A 24,526-nucleotide genomic window follows, 5' to 3' on the forward strand; every position below is an offset into this window, starting at 1 on the left:
GAGCTCCTTCTGCCTTTCCACTATTTTGAGCTCTGCAGCTCCCCACCGTCCCCAGGCCACCACGACCCCTCCACGGGAGCAGTCCCACAGAGAGCTGGTGCCAGCTCAGCCCTGCGTGGAGGAGAAGGCAACAGCCATGGTAGCTCACTCAGCCCAGGGACAGCAACCCCCTGTGGCCACCACTCAACCAGCAGGACCCGCAGCATCCTCGACAGGACAGTGTCTTCCCAGGTCCATCAGGTTCCAGCCTTGGTCACCCAGAGGTTATTTGGAGGTCCTCAGAGAGCAGCAGGTCTACAGAGTCTCTGAACCAAGGCAAAGACAGCTGCCCAGGGAGGTCCTGCAGGACCAGCCCCAGGAGCTCCTCTCTGCTTAACCCTGGAAGAGCAGAAAACAGCTGGGCACAGAGCACTGCTGGATCCAAACCGAAAGCATTCAATTCCTCCTCCAGCCACCAGGGCCTTGGCTGTGCCATGAGGGTCTGGTCCATGTGCCACAGCTGGATGGACCTTGGGGTTCACCTCTCGCCTCTGCCCGGCTCCTGCAGATCCCTGTTAGCTGGGACAGAAAGGCTTTGTGATCGCAGTGCTGAGATTTGCCATCTGGTACGTAACCACAGCTTTCTGGTACGTGACCACAGCTTTCTAAGACCCCTCATGCCCGTGCTCCTGTCTCAAGCCCCCTCTCTACATTCCCTCTTCACGTCCCGCTACTTTCTCTGTGTTACTCAGATCAGTCACACAGATGGATGTTTTAGCATCCAAGTCTTTTTCCAGACAATCACAACCTCTCTTGATGCTCTCCATTTCCAGTAAAGCAGTTTTCCCCTCACCTCACACCAAAGGCATCCTTCAGTTCCCAACGACCTGGCTCCTCTGCCCAGCAAGCGCGTAGATGTGCGCACAACGGGCAGGACGAAAGCACAGGACCACAGGCACCACATCCCCTAAGCAAGACTCAATTGCTGCAGAAGCAGCAGGGCACTTGGGTGCCAGGAGAAGCTTTTGTGCTCACCCATCCCCTGTCACTACCATTCACCTCATCCAGTCCTCCCTGCCACTGTTAGGTGCTTGCAGGCATCGTCCCTCCATCCACCCGTGAGCCTTGCACCACACGTCCATCCACGTCACTGCATACACGTGGAGTCTCACAGCCACGCTCCCCGAATTCACCCTTTTCCCATCGCCCCCAAGCCTGCTCCCTCCCACCCGCTTTGCCAGGAGCATTCGGAAAGATGTCAGACCAACATAGCATGATGTTCTCCTACCCAGCAGGATGGTGTAAGCTCAAGTAGGTCACACTAGGAACATGAAGGATAGCGCGAGCATTCCCTCTTCACCTCAGATACCTTCTCACCAGCCTGTGAGCAGACCTCACGCTGCCCCGAGTGAGCTGTTGCCTTGTCCTGCTAACCAGACCAAGGCTGGCCCACCACATGACAGCATGGCATCAGGAGGACCCGGTCCTACCATAGCTCCTGCCTTCAGGTGAGGAAGAGCAATGAGGTTTGAGCCTGCTGGCAGAGGAGATCATCACCAACTAACCACAAGAGGCTGCTCCCAGTGAAACTGCAGGGACACGTCAGCTCCTGTCCCCCCAGCAGAGACGTCTAGCCCAGAGCCTGGCTGGCGATGGAGGGCAGGAAGGTCTCATCAAGGCTGGCTGGACCAGTCCCTTTCTGAAGACAGGCCCAAGCATGCCCTACAAGCAGGCCTTAAATCAACGTAGGGCTTTGATGGCTACTACAGACACCTTTGCCAGGAGAGGTGGTTGCTTTCCAGCCCTGAGCAAGCCTGGCAAGCTTGGGCTCTTGAGTTGGAGTGCTCTGCAACCACTGACCTGACCTGGAGGTCCTGAGGGATGCTGAGCTGGGGAAAGGGAGTCAAACCCAGGGCTGAAGCAGCCGCTGAGCACCATGATGAGAAGCAGACAGTGGCTCTTCAGTGACACGACGGTCAGGCTGGAGCTGCCACGTGATGAATTGGATCAAATGGGGAAAAATATCAGTGTAAAGGCAGCAAGGATGAGATGATCCTGCAGCAGCACACTCCTGCGAGGGCAATGATCCTGTGTAACACCTCCGCGAGCTTTGGGATCCACCACATGGAAGGAGCCCACAGCACAGGGCTCTCCCACCTCTCTGAACGGGGCTGGCAAAGCTGCTCTCCTCCAGCAAGCTCAGACTTAATTGACACGTGTTGAATCTGTGCTTGGGCAATTATGTTTTTATATTATGTCAGCAGTTGCCAAGAGCCCGGACATCTGCTCGCTCATCATGCACGAGCCAGGCAGCACAGAGACATTTGACCCTGGAGCAGGATGCTGGGCTTGTGCAAACAGAGCTGACAGGCAGAAAAGTGCCTCCCCCGCCACAAACCACACTGTCCTCCAGTGGCATCACCTTCGGGAGATGGGCAGCGACCTGCTGCCTGTGGTGGCATCCCCTGCTCCTGGGGTAATAAAGCAGCCTGAGCTTATTTCACCAAATTACACTCCGGAAGCCGGGTTCAGCTCCCCTGCAGCACCCAAGGCATCGTGCCATGGGTCAAAAATGAATCATGAGAAAGTTGGGGGGGGGGGAATAAAGCAAAGTTAAGAAGCCACCGAGCTTGCAGGGAGAGGGTAGGGCTGTCCCCCAAGCCAGCCTTGAGTTAGGCAGCGATGGCAGCTCACCACCTCCCCAGCTCAGCTGCCAGCGTCGAGAGCAGCCGAGGCAGAGTCCATCCCGAGAGACCAAACCCTCTGTCCAGTTTGCTCCCACCACGCTTTGGCCCCAGTCCTTCTGGCACCAGAAAAAAACCAGGGAAGAGGAACGTGACCTCTGCTACATCCTGGGGAGGGGGGACGGGATGGGGTGGAGGCACCTCCTCCTCCGAGCCTGCCAGGATGCAAAAGCTGCACATCCTCCTCCCTGCTGCCCTGCTCCCGCCACGCATGGCAGCACACAGTCATTTTGCAAGACCTAGTCACGATTGGGCCATTTTAAACAAGGTTTCACTCCTGCCCTTTCGAGTGAGACCTCCCAGCTGAATAAATAAGTTCAGGAATAAAGTGCTGTGACCCCTCGCAGCAGACAGCTTGGGAAGCCAAGAAACACCTTCCAGACAGCGTCATTAACACGCAAACTTAGATCTCTCGACTGGTGGGTCAGGAGAGCGGTGATTCAGCCCTTGCAAAACCACCCCAGATTTCTCCAGATGAAAGTGCAGCCCAGACACCACCCATCAGCAAGATGAAAGAGCCGGTGCAGAATGCAACCCCCAGCCACCCCCCGTCCCCTGGTTTGCTCTTCCTGCTCCCGGAGGGCCACGTGAGCACGTGGGTCGGGACCAGCAGCACCAGCCACAGCATGCCACATGCCATCACTGAGCCCGGATGCTGCAGCATCATCTTCTCAGCAGACCACGACTCACCTGCTTAGTGCTCTGGGGATGTCTTTGCTTTCCTCGGCACCCCCAGGTCCTTCCAGTCTCACCCCTTTTCCCCTCCGAAAGCCAAGGCCAATCGATGCTCTCGGCTATGCCAGGGCCCTGCCTGCACCTGCCCAGCCCAGCCCTGGGCACCAGCACCCTTTGGAGGTGCCAAAGGGCCAACGCTATTCCGGAGCTCCCAGCCCGATGCCCTCCCACTTCAGCTCCCTGCCCCTCACTACAGCCGCTCGGTAGCACAAGCAGAAATGCCTACCTGTCACCAGCCGGCTGCAAACCATCCCCGGCTCCCAGGCAGAGCCACTGCCGCACGTCCCCGAGAGCCACCCTTGCTGCCCATCAGACACCCACCCCAAAGCATCTCCAAACCAGCTCAGCAGGCAGGCGGCGATGACCACCTCGCTGCCTCCTCGGGAAGAGAGCCTGGTGGCAAGGCTGCACTGCGCCAGCACCATCGCTGGCTCTCAGGGACGGGGCATGTCCCCACAGGGAACGGCTTGCCAGTCCCCCCCCGAGTGGGGACAGCCACACCGCCATACAGCACTGTACACCAGTACGGTCGCACCAGCCCGCGGGCTGACGGGGACCCCAAAGCTCAGCCCAAGCCCAACCCAGAGCACTGCTCCCACCAGCAGCACGGCAGCTCGGCCGCACGGGAACAACGGGTGCAGCGAGGACAGGTCCCCACACCCGGATCCAGCGGGAAACCAGGCAGCCCCTGCACAAGAAACCGTACAGCCACCAACCCCCCCCCCCCCGCATCACCCTCCACTGGCTGCCCGCGTTCTGCCCGCTCCTCCACGAAGGAGCCCGGGGGGGGGGATGTGGAAGTTCATTAAGGCTTCTTGCAAAACCAAAGGTTGCACAGCTTGCCCCCTCCTTCACGTCAGGCAGCCCTGTAAAGCCAGGAATGTGCCTCTTCCAGGCAAACACATACCTTCTAAAAGGCACGCTCGCACTGTCAGCAGAGTTTGGAGCACACTAGGAGCAATGAGACATGAGATTTATGATACAAGGGTGCGCGTGGGGCATTCAGCTCTTCCAGCAAAGGTTCAACAAGAAGCACAGGCTGTGGGCAGTAATATTACAGGAGAGGGCAGGGGAGAAAGCGGGTTGCTTAACGTTTGGTGCAGGACATCCTCTAATGTGATAGCACATGGTGAACCAGCCCTGTGGATGCACTGAAGGGTTTCAGCCACCACCCAGAGCAACCTCCCCTCCTCCAGCCCCCCAGCAGTCATCGACACAGCTCCTTCCCATGCTGCAGGACGTCATTTGATCCAAAGACTTTCCAAGTGCCTTAAAAACACCCGGCATGGGAAGGTCGTAAAGAAAAGGCACCCACGGCCACAACTTACGCAGGCAGGGCTGCAGTCACCCTGAGCAGGGACACCTGAGCAGCGCAGCCACCGACACCTCCCCAAACCCTTCTGCACCATCCAGCCTTCCCCCATCTTGATGCAACCATCACCTAAGGAGGACCAAAGGCACCCAGGCTCCATTGCCACGTCTGTCCCAGAGGGGAAACACACTCCCCCAGCATTTCACAGCCAGCCCACCCTGCATCCACAGCCCCCAGCCCAGCCAAGGGGCTGCACGTGAGCCACAGGGTGCAGGAGCCTTGGGGCTCCCCACTTTTTGCCCTGCTCTAGTGCCAAATGGCAGAACCAGGCAGGGAAGCAGCACTGAGCTGGAAGCCCCAAACAAAAGGGTCAACAGAGCTTCAAGAACACTTCCTTCCCCAGGGTGAGGGTGTCAGTGATCTTGAGCAGAGGAACCCCAAATTAGGGTTCAACGATGCCCAGAGACACCCTGGGGTGCCCTTCTGCCCCAGGACAGTGTGGCGCAGCCAGTAAAACCCCCCATTGTGCTGCCTGGGGACGATGTGGGCAATGCCGGAGCAGACAGGCAGCGGCGCATGCAGCTGTGCTGGGGATGGTACCCAGCAAGCTCCACCTCTGCCGGTTGCTTAGCGACCAGCATCCCGCAGGAGCCACCTCGCCCGCACGTCCCTGCCAGCAGCACTAGCTCTGCTGCAATGGCTCTGGCAGCGGAGGTGAGAGCAGAAACCTCCACCTGGTACCCGCCAGCTTCCCCCTTCCCCCAGGGCCTGGCTGTGCCGGGGACACGCTGTGCTCTGTCCCTGCGCCCCGTCAGCTCCCCCGCCAGCCCCCAGCCTTGCCTCAGACCCAAGGCCTACAGGAAAGGGAGCAACACTTTTCAACGAGACACACCTCCCACCCCAAGTCCAGTTGCTGCCTCCAGAAGCTGATAAACGCTGGATAGGGAAAGGAAAAGGACAAGTGGAAACCGCTTCACGCCGTCTGAGCCCATCTCAAGCAGCCAGCCCGGCTGACTGGGAACGAGCATCTCCCGTACCACCACACAACCTGCTTTCCCAAGGACACTGATGCCTTTGAGCCCCCCCGCCCTGTGCTCTAGTCAGCATCATCCCTCACAGCTTGGCTCCCTCCTAGCAAGTCCCCAAGCTGCAAAGGGCAAGTCACAAGCCTCAGCATCGCTGCTGCTTCTCAACTGATACAGGCCAGCGTACTTGGGAAAATCCCTCCAAACATCTCAAAATTGCTTTGCAGGGAAGAAAATGCTACAAGTTCGTGGGAAGAAAAGCAGCAGATCAGTAAGTGAAACAGGCAGGAGCTGGAACTTGAGGAAGAGAATTGTTCTTGCAAACGTCTTTTTGGACACCGCCTGCAATTTATGCTGCTGTTCATCTCACTTCTGAGTGAAGACAGATTAGCTGGCTGGAATGAGGAGCAGGAAATTGCTATATTAACCATGGAAAATCAAGACCAGAAAATAGACCTTCTGGGGCTTCCTTAAGCTATCCCCAGCATTGGTGTCTCTACCAGAGGTCTGACCTCTCGTGGGTCAGAGCTATGGAGCAAACCAAGCTTTTCCTTCACTTTGCCACCTGGAAGTCTGATTAATCATCAGTGCTGCAAGAAATCACTGCGGTCGCCAGCACATCGCCCCAAAGTCTCATTAAAAAAGCTGAGGTACTTCCACAACCTTTCAACCCTGCCATAACAGCCTCGTTGCAGCCAGGCACTGGGTGCCAGCACCGCAGGAGGCCAAGCCTTGTGCATTAAAGTAGCCCAAGGTACCTGCAGCTGGGTCTCCAGAGGCTGCTCTCCCAAAGGTCCCCACCTTCCCCTGGACCCACACCCCGGGCCATGCTGGATGGCAGGAGAGATGCTCCTGGCTGGTGTGGCCCAGCATCCCATGCCCAGCTCGCTCACCAGTATCATCAAAAACAAAGGTTCTTCAGTGAAGCGGAGTAGAACATCTTAGGTGGGTTGGGGTTTTCTTTAAGATATGGGAAGTAGATACTTTATACAACAAAATTACTACTACTATAGGTTTTTTTAAAGCAAACAAACAAAACTCCAAAAAACCCCCATTCTTCTTTGAATGCAGGTTTAATAAGGCACAGAGGACTGGTCAAAGGCACCAGCAGGGCCAGGGCAGGCTGCTCTGCTAAGGCGCACGCCGTGCTCCCTCATGCATGTGGGCAGCCAGATTCTGCTAGAGACCTCCTCAAGCACTGGCTCGATCTGGTCCTGAGCCTACAAACAATGCCACCGCTTGGGATTTATTCTATTTGCTTCACATTATTCCCAAATGCAAAGCTTAAAAGTGGTCCCCCCCTCCCCTCCCCCCCCCAAACTGACAGTCGAAGGCTGATCTCCCCCTCAGGTGCAGGCAGGTCTCTGCCAGTCGCAGGCAGCAGCTCCTCACTGCACGCAGGCAGCTGGGTGGGTGCAGGTCTGCTCCTACTGCCCGGACCCACACCAGCCCACGCTGTGCCCGCAGACCCCATGGAGGACTCCATCCCAGGTACAACACCAAGTTTGCCACTTAATTTTAACTTCTTCCATCCCTGGCACCGCTCCTCCGCTTCCACATGACCAGATGCCAACCCTGCCAGAGGGGTGGCAGGAATCAGAGTCATTTAGGTGCTGCACAGATATAATCCTGACAAACAGCTGTACAAACCCACGCCAGGCTCAAAATTGGGTGAGATGCACGGAGACCCCCCGCTCCCACTGCAGGACTGCTCCAGCCTGGTGTTCCCCCATCCAGCATCCTCCAGGCCTCACCCCAGGGGGGACCCACCAAGCCAGCCAGCACGAGGCAGACATTTTCTGGTAAGCAAATATTGCTGGTTTTCCCTCACTCTCCCCCAACCCTTCCATTTTACCTCTCGGACAATCCTGAGCAGTTGTTTTTCTCGGCTGTTTAATCTCTCTCTAGCTCCCAGAGGATGTACGCTTAGTGCCTGCAGAAGCTCATCTAGCTTTGATGTGTCTCAAATTCTACCCCCAGGCAGGTGACGTGTACTCAGGGAACTTGGACAATTAAATGATGACAGAAGGAAGGGCTGGAGGAGAAGTTTAAAAAAAAAAAAAAAAGAAAGAAAGTAAATAAAGGGGGGGAAAAAGCAAACCTGAACGAAGCCTCTCCTCCCCACCACGCCCAAGGGCAGATCCCCACCGTGTGGTGATCACCAGTGCCTCCCGCTCTCGTGCTCAGAGAGGAAGGTCCCAATCCATAGGGCACAAACCCCTGCTCCCGGCACAGATGGGACACAGGGAGCAGGACCCCATTGCCGCAGCTGGCTGGCCCTGCCACGGCACAACCCAAGGGAGAAATTTGTGTCCAGGATCTCCTGCCCTCCCTCCCAGCTAAACCGGGCAGCCTCAGCCAGCACTGGGGACACAAAGCCAGCGGTGGCTCCCAGGCAGATCTGGGCTCAGCAAGGTCCAGCCCAGGCTGACCCCTCCATCCCACAGAGCCCAGCCTGGCTGCAGGGCTGCCGGGCGCGGAGCAGTGACGCCACGGCTGCCACATGCACGAGGCTCCAGCGCTCTCACCACAGCGTTAGGGGAACAAGAGAGAAATGCCTTCTATACCTGGCAGCCGACCCCGATGGGTTTGCTGCTTCCTGCTCCAGATGGCAGGCAGGACACCCGTCCCACAGCTGGGAGGAAGGTGCATGGGGGGAACAGCGCAGGCAGCTGCCCAGGGCTGGGCGTGCAGGCAGAAAGCACAGTGGTCTTGCCTGGACCAGGCGTTGGATGGGTGACGGCCATGCGGGGACGCAGGAAGGCTGTAGCCCTGGCAGAGCACCAACACGCTGTGCTCACCCCCGAGCTGGCATGGCACCACATGCCTCTGCTTGTCGGTCCCTGGTCACTCATGAGGGACCTGAAGGTGGCCCATGATGGGTCAGAACAGAGAAGTCTAGACTTTCCAAGAGATGGAGCTGCCTATCTCAGGCATCAGGTGGATGAGCTGAGTGGTGGCAAGGCCACCTGCCACCCCAGACAGCCTCTCATCCCCCACCAGCATCACCCCACCGGGGCCAGCACAAGGGACACACTTGAGGATGGCTCTGGAGCATGGGTCCCTGATCCATGCCAGAAGCACCCACGTTTGTCCAGCTCTCCCCAGCCTGCCCCAACTTTGGGGCATCCCTCCAGGGCACCGGTGCAGCCACAGCCACCAGGAGCCACTGGCATAGGGGGTCCATCACCAATGCCTCTTGGTACAAGGCAGCATGCACACCGCTCAGCACTGCTCCCCTGCAACAACATCAGGGACAGCCACTGGGGCTGTCACTGCTGGCAGCAAAGGGGTGGGATGGCAATCCGCCCGGCACGACCGCAGCATCCCCCAAATCTCCCCAGCGGCTGAACGTCTCCGTCTCCCCGGCAACATGGGTACCAGCGCCGCCTTACTTGCAGCTGAGCGGTCTTGTGTAGCAAAAGCCACGCTGAATCTGCAGCAGGATTGCAGCAGCCCTCTCCTTCCCTCGCCCTCCTGCCCTCTCCATCCAAAATTCATCATTAAAACATAACCTTGTGGTGAGGAACAAGAAGCATCATGAGGAGCAGCAGCAATCCTGCTCACACTGCCAACCACTACCACCATGGGACTTACTGGGCACCGCTGGGCTTTTGGCTGGAGGAAAGTGGAATCTGCGCAGCAGCTACATGCAGAGCACCGTACGCCATCTCAGTGCCAGCTGCCTCAAACGGCCTGGGCCATCACTTGGACATGGGAGCAGGACGAGCATCCTCCAGGTAACACCAGTGCCAAAGAGACCCAGCCTCACTCTCCATCCAGCACGTTTGGTGGCCTTAGAGGCTCCAAAAGCTCCTCACTGCAGCAAAAAGCTCCATCTGGTGCCCCGCCAGCTTCCGCATTGCCCTACCAAGTGTCCTGCCCTCTCTGCAGGTGGGGAAGGACACAAGCCAAGACCTGAGTCTTGGGGAAGCATATGGCTCCATGAAGAACTGGCCCTTTCCAGAGGTCCCTCAGCAATGCCACAGTAGAGAAAATACCAGTCATGCAGAGGACTCTCGCAGCAAGCTGCAATGAGGGGAGCCGATCATGACCCACAGAACCTGTTGGCCTCCCACCAAGCAGCTCTCAGCACCTGCTCTTGTAGCTGCTGAGGATGGGAAGTGGTCCAAACACTGTTTAACTCCTTCAGCAACAGGGAGGAAAACCAAGAAAGGAAAATCAAAAGCCTTTAAGCCTCTGTCCCAGAATAAAGGAGAGAGCAGCAGGGGCTGTGGGGGTGCTGTGCTGGAAGAAGCCTGGAGCGGTGCCACCACCAACACACACTAGTTGGAAGATGATGCCCTGCAGCATACCCACGCCAGGGCTGGGTGCTCTCCTGCACGCGGTCCAGCCTTTGCACCCACCCTTGGGAGCCAGTCCTGCAGATCCCCACCCCACATCGTGCCTGGTCAGACGCTGCCTGCAGCTTCGCATCCTTTGGGTCCTGCTATACCAGAAAAAGCTGCTGAAACGCCAGTCCCAGCTGACAAGTCCTCCCCCGCAGGGATCTGAGAACGGACAGCTCTTCCTTTCCACCCAGCCCCAGTGGGATCACCAGTTTAGCAAGGTGGGACTCCGGCTCAGCCCTTCACACCCTTGGCCAAAACCAGTGGTGAGGGTGGTACATCACGTGGGAACAGAGCTCTCCGCCACGCTGAGACCTGCCGAGCACTTGAGCGACTGCACGGCCAGTGGAGCAGCAAAGCTGCATCTTCCAAAGCAAGCCCCATCTCCTGACGCCCGGGCAGAAAGCGCCGCATGTCAAAGATCCCAGCACGGCTCCCAGGCAGAGAAGCCTTCAACAACGAGGCAGAGGGAGTCAGAGACGAGTGGGCATCCCAGCTCATCCCACACAGCACGGGGGAAGCCCAGCTCCTAACTGATGTGATGCAGAAGAGGTTAAAAGTACCAGCCAAAGCAAGCAGGGTGTTTGGCCAGAAGCCAGCCTTTCCCAAGCTGAGTTTGAGGGAGCTGGCAGCTCTCACTAGCCTTCGGGGCACACATTGCCACATACCGCAAACCTGTTTGTTCAGCCCAGGCCAAAGCAGCTGGGATGGCACAGAGCAAGCTTCATTGACCAAGGCATGTCTCAAAGCGAGGATGGGCCCGAAATCAAGAGGAAAGTGCACCGGCAGCCCCAAGCCAGGGTGGGGGGAGCAGGCACAGCACTGCCACCAACACAACACCCGCCCCGCAGCAGCGCTGCCAGCTCCGGATGGCTGTGCCAGGGTCCCGTAGTGCCGCCTGCCCAGCCAGGGTCCCACCACTGGACAGGGTGCAGGGTGGGGAGGGGAGAACGGCTTCATCTTCCTAACTACTCTGCAAAACAGACCAACAGCATTTGTCAGGCAAAAGGTGATCCTTGCAGCCTCCTGGACCATTTCTTATAATAAGGAGCTAATCCTGCCCATGGTGCTGGGGAGGGACCTCAGGGACTGCTCTGTGCTTATCTGCACTTTGCAGCCATTAGGAACCTCCTGCGAGCAGAGTTATGGGCTCAAATCATCTCAGCGCCGCATCCGGACAGCACGGGGGGCTCTGCCTGGGGGACAGGGCTGCAGAGCTGGCCGTGCCCCGCTGGCCCCCGTGAGCTTTTTTGGATGGGGAAGGGGCTGTCCAAGAGGTGCCATGGTCAAATGGAGCCATCAGATCCCAGGTAAGCACCAGGCTCTCTAGGTAGACACCAGGACCACCAGCTCTGCAGCCATCCCTCCCCTCCTACTCCAGCCCTCACACAGGGATGGCACCAGAGCGGAGCACGGGGCTGTTCCGGTGCAGCGGAGAGGGAGACTGAACCAAAGGCTGTTATGGTAACAACCAGTGCTCTCTGAACCCAACTCACCCAGCTGCACTCTGCGGCTGACCACTGCAGAGCACCAGCAAGGCACCTCAGACACACACCAGAAGCAGGCAGGGGTATTGCAAACCACATGGACCACCCATCACCAGGGAACACCCTTCCTCCATCAGTGAAGGCGGAGAGCGGCTCCTGTCTCCAGGTCACCGCTGCCCCTATGGCAATCACCGCTCGCCGACAGAAGCAAGCAGAGGAAGGTAGAGACCACGGGTTCAGCTGTCTTGCACTGGGATCGAGCAGTCAGGGGAGGTCAGCTGCCTTATCTGCGAGAACACAAGACCAGACACCCCGGAAACCACAAGGCCAGCCTGTAAGCAGCGTGTTGGAAGAGGAGAGGAGCTTGAGTAGGTGAAGAGCACCTAGAACAAGGGGAGCCACCGAAGGGAGGCCAGCTCAGGCACGTGCTCAGCCCTGCCTTCTTCCGTCTTCTCTTTCCTTCCAAAGGAAGGCCCAAGCTCTCTGACTACAGTCGTCATCTTCTGGTCTGCAGCCCCAGAAGAGCCCTGTTCAGGGTTTAAAGCAGTGGCTACAAAGTGCCATTTTCCCCAAGGTAACGGTCACATCTCGTGCACCACTTCTGAGGAGGATGGAGTAGCTCAGCTGGAAGGGATCTACAATGATTATCTAGTCCAACTGATGGATGAGCATCTCCTTCAAGCAAACTCCCAAGGACACAGTTCTTTCCTTTCACTCCTGCCTACCAAATCTCAGCAGCAAGCCCTTCATGACATCCAGGAGGTAGGATATTACATCAGCTGTGAGGGAGCTGTAGAAATACAGAGAAATGAACAGCTTATCACCAGCACGATCGCTGTGCCATGACGGGAGCACCACCAACCCTTCCAGAAGTGGGGGGACACCTCCCTCGGCACAAAGCGGCAGCTGACCTGGGCTGTGCCGGCAAGGCTTCAGTTTCCCGGACTTGCCAGAGAGCTGGGACTCACAGGTGACCGGCACGTGGCTCTGTGAGCGTGCCCGGAGCGTGCAGCCACGCAGCAGTTCTGCTGTGCAAGTGCTTCCCCAAATCCCTGGTGCTGGCTCACGAGACGCAACTGAAAGACGGAAACACGAAACCAAAGACACCCAGACCCGTGCCACTGACCCCCAGCTGCACCCGGGACACCAAGGCCACCAGTGAAAGTGAAGGGGTGGCTGGGTACCACGGGTGATTGTGGAGGTGCTGTATGACCTCCTGTTCCCCGGGCCACCCCTGTGCAGGGACCCCCGGCAGGGACTTACCCCACGCCGGGGCAGAGCTTCCCGCCAGGCATGGCCCAGGAGCCGAATGCTCCCACACTGGCGGTGGCTGGTGCCCAGCCTTCCTCGCACAGAGCCCCAGAGCGGAAACACACAGGCACCCCGCCCCGTGCCGGAGGGAAACTGAGGCACGCAGCGATGCAGGATCACAGGCAATCCACCACCAAAGTTGGGCCCGCACCTCTGGCCCCAATTCCAAAACTGGTCTTCCAGCACCCAAACTCTTCAGCGTACAGACACAGGACAAGAATCCCCGTCGCTCTCCTTGCTTTCCCTACAGATGCATGGCCCTGGACACAGGCAGAGCTGGCGTCTTGCTGGCCACACAAAGAGCCCTCCTGGAGGGATGGTCTTTGTAGCACCACGGGTGAGAAACCACTCATAAAAAGCAACGAGCTGCCCCGTTCAGAGCCAGGGACACCCCTAGCCCCGAGGAGCACGTCACAGCAACCCACCACGGCCCTCGGCAAGGACGTAGACCCCCCATGCACCCAGGGTGCTGCCCGGCTCTGCACCCTTTGCCTCCTGTGGGCAGTGGGGTTCCGCAGACGCAGTGAGGCCCACGGTGCACCTGTCACCTGGGAAAGGGCCAGGACAGTGGGGTGCAGCCCCGGAGCTCCTTGTCCCCAATTTTCAGATGATGACACCTTCCTCCCGTCTTGGGCCCAGAGCAAGGGGAGCGCTGCGGCCTTGCTCTCCTCCCAGGCTCACCCTGCACGTCAGGGAGCGAAAGCAGAAGCGAGACCTTGTCCCCCCAGCTATCCCCGGCCTCACACCGTCCGTGGGACGCGTGGCAGCGGTTCACCCCTGGTGTCACACTGACAGCACCGTTCAACCCGGGGCCCTGGAGCGGAGCAGTCCACCCAGCCGGAGGGACCCCAGGGGTCTCCGAGAAGACCTGGGCCACAAGCCCTCGACTCTTTCAGGCATCCCAGCAATTTAATTCTGCAGCTCAGACCTATTGCTGTCCTCTGCCATCCTCCGCTCCCGGGTGCCCAGGGATGCCAGCCTCCCCAGGATGTGCCTCAGGCCGGCCGTGCCCCCTTACACACCCCCCCAGGCTCAGATCCACACCCAACAAAACACAACGGCTGGTTTGCAAACACGCTGCTGCCTTCAAATCCTCCACACAAAAAAGAGCATGGAAATCCAGCATTAAGCGTGACGTCCCAAAGTCGTTCCATCAGTGGGCAACGGCTCGAGCAGCCGGTGGGAGCCCTTCTGTTGGCAAAGGGGCTGTTGCCCAACTCCTAACTAAACCAGGAAAAAAATCCCAACACATAAAGAAAGCCAGAACAAGGCCAAGCCCAGCAGTTTTGTGCTTTGGTGGTAGCAGGCCAGATTTGCAGTCCTGCTGGGGTTTCTGGCAGATGAGCCTCCCCGCAGCACTGGCTCCGTGCTGAGCAACCCCTTCTACGCTACAAAACCCACTCAGCCTTTTGTGGGATCTGGAAAGGAGAATAAAAGCTTTGAGGATAAACTCACTCTGCTTCCAGGGGCTCCTCTCAGCGCGCTGCTCGGGCACAGTTCAGAACCTGCAAAGAAGAAATCAGATTTCGTTAAAGAAAGAAGGAAAAAAAGCCCTTCCTGGAGACGATGGCAAGCGCACGGACGTTAGCCAGGCACTACATCACAAGATGGTGCCCGCACGGCTCGAGCGCTGCGTTTAGACTCCACACAAATCTGCTTGCTGGAGAACGTAAGCTCCAGATTACGTTAGATGCCACTTTACTCTCAAAAAGACTGATGTGAAAACAGCATCTTCTCACGCAGTCAGCCTGCCTGCCGCACACGCTGTGAGCCAGCTCTGCTTGTTTGAGTGATAAAAGCAAACATTTACTACAGGCAGTGCCGCAGAACCAACACACCTCCGAGAAGTAAAACAGATACCCTCCTGGCTCGCGCCACCGGGCGCTACCCAAGTTCTCCTTTCAGGGCCATCTGTGCCACCCCATTGTCACTCGCCCCTCCGGCTCACCGGCGCAGCCTCCGCGGTAACACTGAGGGCAACATCTGGTCGGCAGGACTTTTACCCCGGGTAATGATGCAGGTCAGTGGTGCAGGACCCACGGGAGCCAGCCTCGCTCACTCATCCATGGAGTGACCAGCAGCTCTGGCACACCAGGAGTAAAATCAGCAGTTTTATTAGGAACAGCCCAAATCCTGCCACAGCATTTTCAGGGCTGCTTTTTAGATGACAACTACATCTAACGGGGGAGGAAAGACTGCCCAGCAGGCACTACAGTGACACAGAGAAAGGCCAGTCTCACAGCAAGGATACCTTCGGCTTTTCCAAGGGTTAATTTTCAAACATACCTTCAACAGGCAAGGACCATCCTCCCATAAAGCACAAAAGCAAAGCAGGCAGGATGGCCCTCCTGCGCAAAGCACCCACCCCTCCCATGGATTCAGCAAAAACCTTTCACTCTCCGGAAGCAAACGTTGGTTGTGCGTAGCCCGACACAGCTCGCCCTGAGCGACTCCAATCCACAGCATCTTCCCCAGGAGCTTGCTTGGGGCACAAAAGCTGTTCCACTTTCCATTTGGACAGAGTCCCCAAGCAGCACGGTGACACACAATCACTGATCCGTGGCTGGGCAGCTACTGCATGGGGCTCCGGCCATTTCCTCCTGGACAAGGACAGGACCTGCTGCTGCCCCCCAGGCAGAAAACCTGATGCAATAATGCCGGGAGCTTTGGCACCTCCAAGGAAACAAAATCACCTTTCAGCAGGGAGAAATTGCACCCCCAAATGATTTGCATGACAGATATGGAAAGAGGAGGGAGCTACAGCCACCACCGTGCGTGTGGTCCTGTCCCAGCTCTCTGGTGCTGTCGCACGAGGGGAAGCACGAGCAGGATGTCATCGTACGCTGGCACTGGGCACACTCTCATGCACCCCTGCCACCAGGGACAGATTCCTTCGCAGCCACCACATAGACTGGTTTTACTCACTCAGCTGCCTCACTGTGTGGGGAGCGGGGCTGGGATGCAACGTGGGGCACCCCTGAACCCGGCCAGCCGGCACCAGTGCTGGCTGCACCCGCGCCCCCAGGTCCCCCCACCCACAGGCACCCTGGGGTCTATGTCACAGGGCCTGAACACCTCCACACCAGTGCCCAGCACGGGAGCTGAACGCACGCCCGGTGTACAGCTCACTGCTCTCCCAGACCTGGAAACTGCATTCTCCCAACCCACTCGCGATGACGCACAGAGGTCCCGCGCTGCCCACGGACCAAGGGATGCCACTGGCATGTGGAGGCTGCTGCCCATGCCATTACCTACACACTACACCCCTCGATCCCGGAGCCCCCGACAGACCTCTCCCTCCTCTTCTCATGCAGATGCCAAGCCCAAGGGAGAAAAAGAGCCCCATCAGGAGACGAGCTCTGCCCTCTCCCAGCAGCAGGACACACGGCTGCCCCAACGGGCCAAGCTGGTCCGGGGAACGGACTCCAACACAGTGGTTCCTGCTCCCACCCACAGACGGTCGCACAAAGCCGCGGGGATCTGTGGGGCTCTGTCCCCTCTTTGGCACAGCCTCTGTGGTCCTGCTCCTGTGATTTTTATGGGGGCCCCGTGCTGCTCCTGGGTTCATACACTCAGCTTCCTTCCATCCCAGCTCAGGGGCGAGTCAAGAGATGCACAGGGAGACAGGCAGGGAGACAGGCAGGGAGACAGGCAGGGAGACAGGCAGGGAGACAGGATGAGAGCAGCCAGCTTTTGATAGACCCAGAAGAAGGGGTTCTGCGCCAGCAGCCCCGGCACCTGGGGCTCACCAGGGCTGCACCGTGTTCCTCCTGCAAGGGAGCACGGAGGATGCAGTCACCAAAGGCAGGGCAGTGGCACTCAGCGCTCCCCAACCTGGCTGTGTTAGTGCTGTCAAACAAAGCCCCTGCGCTTTCCATCAGACACCGACTGTCCCTCCTTCCTATCTTCTGCTGCATGAAGCAGCATTCACCGGGGCTGGCTGCACAGCAGCAGGCTCTGAGCTATAGACATTTTGGGATCTGAGTTACTGCATCAATTAGTATCATATTAATGAAGTGTTCTGAGTATACAGGCAGTGAGAGCTAGACCCTCCCCCAGCCCTGCTCACTTCTGCCTGCAAACAAGCAGCTCCCGGTAACACTCCTGCTAGCAAAAATCCATGCTAAATTGCATCACGCTCTCCTGCCATGCAGCTCTCCCCAGCACCTGGCCGGTGCATACACCATCGCAGCCGCAGACAGTGCCCTGGGCTAGAAACCATCCTACAGTGACCCACATTGTCACAACATCGTCATCACAGTCATCCAGCCTGACCCTGATGGGGTGAGCTCGAGTGCCAGCTGTGGAAGCAGGCGCTGGGACACCAACGGCAGCCAGACAAAGGCTCCGGGCCGTGCAAGGGGCAGATCCCAACCAGCACCGCTGGCAGGCTCAACCGCTGGCTGCGGTCAGGAGGGAGCCGTATGCTGAGCCCAGCTCACTTGAATCTAGGCCAGCAAGTTGCAAAAATGCTGATGGGTCCAACAAAGGGCAAGGAAAGGGGACAAGGATTCACACTGTCCCCTTCACATGTCCACCAGAACAGGAACATAGGCAGGGCAGGGCAGCACGGCAGCCTCAGGGCACCTTAGAGAGAGGTCCTGTTGTGCACGGCTCCGCCCTGCGCTGGGATCACATCAGCTCTGGCAAGCCAAGAAGGAAGAGCCCAGCCAGCACTCAGCTGGAGATGACCATGGACCACACCACCATGGGCCTTGCAGGTTGCGCTGCCTACACACGCCGGGCTGCCGCAGCCAGCAGCACCGTGCCGGGCTGGCCCTGAGCTCCACAGCTCTTGCAGCAGCACAGAAGTGGCCAGGTGGGCTTACAGCAACCGTGCAAGTTGCCACCAAAACGCAGCACAGATAGCTGCATTTTCTCTATGTCCCGTTGTGCTTCCAACAGTCACCCTAGAGCCAGGTGCATTTCTTACAGGTGTATCGCACGTGAGACAAAGGTGACCAACAGGGATTTACACATGCCGTACTACCAGAAAGCGTTTTTTGGTTGCCTGCAGAAGAACCCCAGTGAATTTGCAGAGGTAATGGCTCCTGCCTCACGTACCCAGAGCCCGATCAGACCTCAGAGGAGGCTTCCTTTGATCTGGCCAGTTCACTCTGCAGGACCTTCATCTATCAGGACTTGCAGGAAATCTCCTAAAAGGCCACACCGGTGAGAATTCAGGCTGGAAGCTTCCCACCCCAAAGTTCACCATCGATGTTGGGTTTGTATCCTTGTCAAAAATCGCACCTTCCCACAGCAAGCAGCAGACCCAGCTGCATGACCACCCCTTAGGCCTTAACACAGCACCACTCTCCCACCTTGAGACCTTTGCCACGTCCCTCTCATCACCGGCAAAGCAGAGACTCAAAGCTTTGTCAGGTGCCGTGCCATCCCATGCTCAGCAGGAACTCCTGCCAGCAGAAACACTGCCAGATCAATACTGCACCTAATTAGAACACTTAATTCCTTCTCTCATGCACAGGGGTACTGCTTCCAGCACTGCAGCCTTTCACGCGTGGCCACCTGGGTGACGGTCCCGTGTGGATGGGCAGGAGGAGGATGCGAAAGGCTGGTCCATCCCCCCGCCTTCCGCCCCGCAGCCTGCCAGGGTACGCGCCTGCCTGCCTCTGCCCGGCCAGGATGGCCTTCTGCTGGCACTCACCCCAGCAAGTACGATTAGCTGATTACAAAGGGGAATGTGTCATTTCAAACGCACAATCAGATTTCCCGGCCCTTCTGCCCATAACAAAATGTCTCGTGAAATGGCTCATTCTGTTCTCCCATAGAAACGTGTTTCCCTTCAAAAGCCTGATACGAGGAGAGGGGAAAAAAAAGAAAAGGCAAAGCTAAAAATAGCTTCTGAAAGATACCATGACAGCAACAGATTCACAGGAAAATGAGGTGGGAAGGGGGCTGTGAATGCGTTAAGATCCTGTTTAATCTCTCCCCAGCCACCTAAAAAATCCACGGAAGGCAGAAACGATACCTCAACGTTTCCTTTGTGCGAGAGATGACTCCACCCTGTGTTTTCCTCTCCATCTGATGCTGGGGGAAGGATACCAGCCAGCACACATCTCCACTCTGCTGCCAGGCAGCGAGCGGGACCCCGGCAGTGGGTTAGTAGGAGCAGAGGGAGGAAGGAGCCGGTGGGTGGAACCTGGCAGCAGGGCTGCGCTGTGAATCCTCATTCAGCATCGCCTCAAACACAGGATGCCTTTTACAGTAGCACAGCACCTGGCCCTGGTCTCCACCTCATTGCCAACACCTTGCAAAGGAGCATCAGTCTTTGGGACCGAGAAGGGGTGAGGGATGGCAAAGCCCAGTGGGATGGCTGCAGGGTCCAGTTACAGCAGGTGGGCAGAGGGCTGGTTTCTGAAAGGGGGACGGAGCAGATACTAAACTGCTACCACATTTCATCTCCGCAAAGAGGCCAAGTGCCCGAGTAAAACTGCTGACCTGCTGGCAACTGCAGATTTGCAGCTTCAGCCTCATTTGTCTCATGTTCTGAGCACAATAGGGCCAGCCCAGTCTCCTCTCCGTGCTGTGATCACACCGGACCTGGGATGCTGCTTACCCAGACCCGGCTGCTCCCGCACACAGCAGCTGCTGCACAGGGCAGACCCAGCCTGGGGCACCGCTAAGCCCCCCGGGGAGCTAGTATTGCCCTCCGGAGGGCAAAAGACAGACCATCAGCAGAAGATGGAAAGAAATTCCTCTTCCAGAGCATTATCATCAGACTTTAAGGATCTCTTCGCTACTCCCATCCTCCCAGACAGCAAACCTGGGAGTGTGCATGAGCACGCACATGGGCATGCAGACACAGTCTAGGCAGGGCACTCATTCTCAGCTTCAATTCAGAGCACCCTCAGCTGTGTATTGGGACAAGCAGACATGGAGTACTTGTACCAAATCACCCACCAAGGGCTCTGGGATGACCGCCCCTTTCCACACAGTCCCACAGCTCCCCATCTAGCGCAAGGAGAGCAAGCCTTGGCTCCCGTCCCAGTTGTACAAAAGCTCAGCCCAACGGCTCTTGGTACAGATGCCTCCACGCACCCCCAAACAGTTCACCTCCTTGAAGCAAGGCAGGGCAGAGGAAGCAACTATCAGCCAAGACAAGGGACATCCAGGGAGCCTGGGCTCAACGTCCTGTTCTGCACCGGGAGCACGCTGTGCGACGGGAGAGCTGCTGCAGAAAGCAGCTGTGCTTCCACAGTGGAAGGTGTGGTTGCCCAGATCTCCTCCTCTTCCCTTTAAGGTACACTTAGGTCCTGGACAACCCACAGGCTTCCACCCAAGGGCTGGGAGGAGAGGAACGATGGATCTGCAGTCACAAGGAAATACTGCAACATGTCCCCATCAAAGGACAAACATGTCCTCCCACCACGCTTCCCATCTCCTGCAATCCAGACAAGGTGATGTGCATGAGAAAGGCTGGTCCCCTCGGCAAGCTGGCAGTAGCGACGCTCAACTTTATGGACCCAAATGGCACAGGGCAGGTGCTGGAAAGGAGCTCCCAAGAGAGACTGTCCCCCAGCTCCCACAAATAACATACAACTCCTTCCAGGCTCAAGTGACAGCATGAGCCAACAGCGAGCGCGAGTCTGTGCTCGCTCCCCGCGCTGAAGGAGACAGCCAGGGCCAGCCCCCCCACCCGGCACCACAGAACCTCACAGGTCTCCCTGGCACAATCGCCCCGCCTGGGACAATTCCAAACCTGCTGACTCAGAGCCACCCGACTGCTCTAATGAGGACAATAAGCCACGCAGCCGTCGCTGTCACAGCCTCAGCGCAAGCACATTTTTAGGTGCTGTATGAGAGTCGTGTATTTGTAGCTGCACGAGTCTTCCTGCACAGGAGCTTCCAGCAACCAGGGACTCCGGAACCTCCGCCGTTTCGCATTTCTTTTGTATCTATGCTTAAAACAGAGCTTCAGACTCGGCTCAGACCTCCAAGTGACAGGCACCACATGAAAGTCTACTATATAGCTAAACACAGGCCTTACAGACGCCCACGCTGATCTGCCACAAAGCTTAAGCCCATGCTCAGCCCATCTCCTCGCACACGCTTGCTTCCCCATTGGTATCCCAGCTGTCACTGAGGAAGCATTGTGCCCGAGGCGGCAGGGAAATGTCCTCAGTCCACAGCCGAATAAAATTAAGGCAAAGGACACTCAAGTGATGTCTGCGAGACTGGGCAGGAAACCCGGAGCGAGCCTGGGAACAGCCAAGCCCACCCCCTGCCCTTTAACCAACAGGTCATTCCCTGTGACTTCCTAATTTAGAAATCCTAATTAGCTATGGGAAAGATTTATTTTATTTTTTTTTTTAGGGAAAAAATTAATCAGGCATCTGACTGGTCGGTCTGTCTCTGAAAACCTCCTCTAGTAACACAGAAGTCATCAGCAGTGCTAGAGCAATGAGGAACGCAGGCACAGCGAGTGACACGAGCTGTATACGGGACAGGGGCTCGGTGCCACCACCAGAAAGTGTGAAAGATTATTCTGTAAATCAATGAGAGATCCAGCTCCTCACCAGGACCAGGGTCATCACCCAGAGCTTAACAGGGAGCTCAACTGCCTAGGGGAAGAAAATTGATTTTTAAGACTTTCCCCATTCTGTATACAGTGCAGTGATTTTTTCAGCTGACCCAGCCACCCCTCCTGGCCACCCATAAACCGCACGGCAACCACGGCAGCAGCCCAGGAACGGAGGGCCCAGCAAGCTCCGTGACAGCACTGGACAGGAAAGAACCAACACCTTCACCCTCCACACACAAGGAACATAGGCTGTCTTCTACACTCATACTTTTTGACCAGAAATACAACACTGGACTTCAAAAACCTTTTTTAGAAGCTTCCTCCAAAACAAAACATCTTCCCTGAGAGTTTTGCAAAAATGCTGATTTCTCAAAAATTGGTAAATATAAAAATTCTGGATAGTTCTAGATGCAAGATCAACAAGTAACCAAAACAGCAGGGGAAGAAGACATCACAACACATTTTAGCCAGCCTACCATCAGCACAAACACGGGCTCTGCAGCTAACCCAGAGCTGCATCACACCCTCTGAGACCCCCTGTACCCCGGCAGCCCAACCCAGGGCTCTGCTGTTTACAGTGATGTCTGGTTTAATGACTGCATCACCATCTGACGTCATGGCTAAAGCAATCAACACAGCACAAGGATGGAAGAGGAGACTGAATACTCCGCTCCCAGCAGGGAGGCAGCTCGCAACCCCCAAGGGACAGATACATCATGGTCCTATGACACCAGACACCGTGGTTACCCCTGGGAATGCTCTGGGGGAAAGAGGGTGCTTGAGGACCTGCCACATGCTGTATCAGCCAGGGTCTGCCACAGCTTCCAGAACATGCCCTGCATCTCTGCACGCAGTAGAGACCGGGGTCCCAATCAACAACATGGCTCTGAGCACCCTGGGGAGACCTCCACAGACAGGCTCCATGCCTACCAAACCAGACTCTGAAAAAATATAATTAAAGAGTAATTCCCTTCTTGCAAGGATCGTTGCCCAAACACAGCCTTCCCTCAGCTCCAAACTTGCTCGACAGCAACAAGGGCATGCAGCTGAAGGCCACCAGAACAGCTCTCCAGCCTGCGCAGCCACGGTCAAAGGCATCTGACACATGCCGAGTCCTCCAGTGGGCCGCAAAGGATGCGGAGATCTGCAAGGCAGCCCCACAGAGCGGACCTCAGTAACAATGTCCCTCCTATGCCTCAAGTTGTTTGGAACCAACATCGCTTTGGTCAAGCCTGGCATGAGAAAGCAGGAGGGGAAGTGACAGTTGAGTGCGGGAAGGAGGCTGATGCATGGGCTGGTCTCTCTGGGGATGCCACACCTCATCCACAGCAGTGGAGAGGGGGCTGATCAGGAGTCACCTCACACCATCTACAGCTGAATCAAACACAGCTTCTCCATCGCCTGCTCCTGCAACACACTGTGAATACTCAACCACGCGTACCCAGACCATTGTTTGTCCACAGAAGGGTCCCCACCATAACACGATGAAGGCTGGGCATGCCGGAGGGAAACAATACTGCTGCGGAAACAGCAAGAGAAATAGTGTTTTATACAGAAACCACCGATAGAGAAAAGGGCCGTGCAGGTCCTCTACTACAATCTCCCGAGTAACCAGTCTATGTAGAAAATGCTGAGCTCAAGGATACCTCCAGAGCCCACCTCCCGCCATATGACGATACTCCAAAAATAACCACAGAAATATGCGAGGACCCATTCCAAGTTGTTCCTGGCTCTCTCCACATTCTCCCTCTAATGTAAATCCTCTCCCTGAAATCACAGCCCGGCAGTTCAACGCTATTACGGCAACACACAGCTCGGTGCTACGGCTCCCTGGGGCTGGCTCATCCCGGCGTAAGGGCGGGATCCGACCCCGCTTTGCTCCTTCGCGGGTGGGAAGCGCGGTCCACACACACACCCCCACCCGTGCCCGGCTGGACCCCCGTGGGGAGCCGCGCCCCGACCTCAGCATCCCGCCACGCACGGCGGGCAGGGAGGCAGGACACGACGAGAGATGCGCTGCCCGCCCTTCCCTCCTTCCCTCCCACCGCTGCCGAGAAGGAGAGGCCCGGCTCGGAAAAACCTTTCCCAACGGCGGAGCTGCGCCTGCCTGCAACCCTGCCTGCAGCCCTGCCTGCCTTTCCTTTGCAGGCAGCACATCTCAGGCTGCCGGCGCTCTCCGACCCCGCAACACCCCCCATCCCCCGGTTCGCCCGGGCGCTCACCTCGGCTCAGCCCGTTCCTCCTCCTCCTCCTCCTCCTCCTCCTCCTCCTCCTCCTCCTCCACCGCCGCCGCCTCCCGGGCGCGGCCCCACGCCGCAGCCGACGCCGACGCCGCTGCCCGCCCTGCCTGCTGCCTGCCTGCCTGCCTGCTGCCTGCCTGCCCGCCGTGCGGCGGGAGCGCAGCGCAGCGCGGGGCGGGGCGGACCGCGGCGCTGCGGAGGGGGAGCGGCCGCTCCCCCTCCGCAGCGCCGCGGTCCGCCCCGCCCCGCGCTGCGTGGGAGCCGCCCACGGGCAGCGCCGTGGGTTGCGGGAGTTCCGTGCCACCGCCAGCTGCGGGTAGTGCCCGGGTGGGGATCGGCTTCTCGGTTCTGGTTCGTTCCCGATTGGCACGGTGGGCATTCGCGGTTGTTTTCACGCATGTCGTGCGTGGACCTCCCCTCCCCCCACGGGCAGTGTCCCGCAGAGGCACCCAGGACCTCACTGCCCCTTTTATCAGGCCCAGCTCAGCCCGCATGACTGCACCAGCTGCTTCCCCCCCCCCAAAAAAAAAACCCCAAACCAACTTCCCATCCCTGCAGAGCCTCCTCCTGCCACTTCCCCGTCCAGACCTGCAGCCTCGGACGGAGGTTTCCTTCCTCAGGGAAGGAGCTTCGCTTCGGCAGGACATGTCAGCAGGCTTTGCAGCTCTCCCAAGGGATGGCTGATCCTTCTTGGAGCATCCGGGGCTGCCCATCCGCTGCCCACAGCCCCAGAGCACTGCATGTGGTGTTTGCGTGGGACACCCGTAAGCCAGTCCCAGGAGATCTCCAACATCATCGAGTG

At 57.7% G+C, this 24,526-nt stretch overlaps 1 protein-coding gene across 15 annotated transcripts in view; it reads right to left on the reverse strand.

The window, feature by feature from the left end:
* EPB41L1 (erythrocyte membrane protein band 4.1 like 1) overlaps positions 1–23,745 on the reverse strand; it is a 69,289-nt gene extending 45,544 nt beyond the window's left edge. For 12 of the 15 annotated variants that reach the window (XM_054845784.1, XM_054845782.1, XM_054845785.1 and 9 more), the window contains exons 1-2: positions 23,707–23,745; positions 14,398–14,447 (exon numbers count right to left, since the gene is read on the reverse strand). The gene's annotated coding sequence lies outside the window, so the exon portion shown is untranslated. The remainder of the gene's footprint in view (positions 1–14,397; positions 14,448–23,706) is intronic. The other 3 variants (XM_054845777.1, XM_054845778.1, XM_054845791.1) reach the window with 2 other exon arrangements.
* Between the last annotated feature and the right edge of the window lie 781 nt (positions 23,746–24,526).

This window comes from Grus americana, chromosome 17 (genome assembly GCF_028858705.1).
Source record: "Grus americana isolate bGruAme1 chromosome 17, bGruAme1.mat, whole genome shotgun sequence".
Lineage (NCBI taxonomy): Eukaryota > Metazoa > Chordata > Aves > Gruiformes > Gruidae > Grus > Grus americana.